Genomic DNA, 2249 nt, shown 5'->3' with positions numbered 1-2249 from the left:
GTCCCTGAAGATATTTTATAATTGCTTTAAAACTCAAGAATCCATAGCTAAAAGCAATTAAAAATTGATCTGAACAACACAATGAGAAAACAATATATGAAGTTTTTGGCTCTCCCCTTAGTGTATTGTATTGTCAAAGTTTTTTTGGAACTCTGGTTCATTTGGACTTGATTTGCTGGAAGATAGTATGCATTAAGCATAAATTCCCTTGTTGTACAAGAGCAGTCATTCTTCTGTAAGTATAAAACAGCAAAAAGAGATTTTCTTCCCTGTCTTCGTGCTGATGGGAGTGCTGTGGTCTTTGCTATGTGTTCACAAGCTGACAAAATGGACAGTACATTTTTCACGTTGTTTCAGCCCATGTAAATTTTTCAAAATAAATGGTTCCTGCTTGCCAAACCTCAGTGAATAACACTGACTTCTTCTCAGTCCACGAAACTTACCACATGGATTACATATATGCATTACTCACACAGCACAATCACTGGCCCATATGCCAGAGTGAAATATGATTTTACAGTTGCCTCTAGAGCACACATTTCCAGCTTTGGTTCCACATACAAGGGGACAGATTTGCAGGTTTTATTTTCTTACACAGATTCAAACACGTTTGCCTCAAGCAGAAATGTATGCTCCATAGTTAGTTCTTTTGTTGTAGGAAACTCTTGCTTCTTTTCAATCTGTCACCTATTTAAAAAAAAAAAGAGCAACACTCCATTGTTCGCATCGTTAAAACAGGTCCAAAGGAAAATGTGCCTTGGAAATCCTTCACTGATTTGTTCTGTAGAACAGCTGGAGGTGAGGCCCACAGTACTAATCATGTCCAGTTGCTACTGGTCAAATTGCACATTCAGGAAATTCATAATTAGGTGGTTATATCCCCTGAGTTTACCCCGAAGCACTCTTTACAACTCTTGATTTGTCTTCTTCCTTGTCATTCAAAACAACCAGAGAGAGAGAGAGAGAGAGAGACAGAGACAGAGAGAGAAGAGAGAGACAGGAGAGGAAAAGGGAAATTGAAATAGAATTTCTAAGTTATGCCTCTAAAATAAACCAAATTGTCTGTGAATGCTGGCCCTCTCTTAAAAAAAAAAAGAGCCAGAGAATGTGTATATATTAACGTGTATGTGTGTCTTTCTCAAAAACATTCAAAAAGGGTTAAAAACATTTTAAAAAGGTGTTCTCCTTAAAAACTGTGCTCTGAAACATTCATCTGTTTATGTTTCAAAGAGTGTGGATTTAAAATTAACTGGTACTACCCTGACTTCAAGGATTAAATTTTAATATTTCATGTAAATTGTATATGCTTCCTTATTCTATTTGCTTCTCTACCTGCCAGCCTTGGAATTATTAGGTAATTAATACAATGCCAGACTTTGTAGCTCAAAGCGTTTGTCAGTCCTTTGCTGGTTATTAGCAAATTTCTCAGTTCTGTATCAGAAGATCTGACTTCTATTCTATACTTTGGAACAGCGGGGTTTCTTAGGATCTTTACTTCTTTATTAGGTAGTTTTAGGGAAAATGGGGAAAGAGAAAATGCTCCAGGAGCCGAACTGTGGTGAGGAATATATATCATTAGTTTCCTAGTAACCCCATACCACTAACTGTTGATTCATTGATCCAATAGAAATAAACAGCGGTTAAGTGCCACACGCTAGTTAAGCAAATAAAAGCCAAATAGAGTTCCTCAAAAAGTCAAATATAGAATTACCACATGATTCATCAATTCCACTTCTGAATACCTGAAAATATTGAAAACAGGTACTCAGACAAGTACTTGTATACCAATTTTCATAGCACCACTGTTTTCAATAGCTCAAAGGTAGAAACAATCCAAATGTTCAGCAATGGATAAATGGATAAATAAAGTGTGCTACACACATACAACGGGATAGTCTCAGCCATAAGAAGGAATAAAGTACTGATACATGCTACAACATGGATGAATCTTGAAAACATGGCAAGTGAAAGAAAGCAGACACAAAAGTCACATATTGTATCATTCTGTTTATATGAAGTATCCAGAGTAGGTAAATCTATAGACACAGAAAGCGACTTGGTGGTTGCCAGGGGCTGAGGAAAGGAGAGAATTAACAATAACTGCTTAATGGATACAGGGTTTTATTTTCGGGTGATGAAAATATTTTGGAACTAAATGGAGGTGGTAGTTACACAACATTGGGAAGGTTAATACACTTAATACAAATGCCACTGAGTTGTTCACTTTAAAGTGATTAATTTTATGTTGT

This window comes from Mesoplodon densirostris, chromosome 5, assembly GCF_025265405.1.
Source record: "Mesoplodon densirostris isolate mMesDen1 chromosome 5, mMesDen1 primary haplotype, whole genome shotgun sequence".
Taxonomy (NCBI): domain Eukaryota; kingdom Metazoa; phylum Chordata; class Mammalia; order Artiodactyla; family Ziphiidae; genus Mesoplodon; species Mesoplodon densirostris.
Note: the sequence above shows the minus strand (reverse complement) of the source record.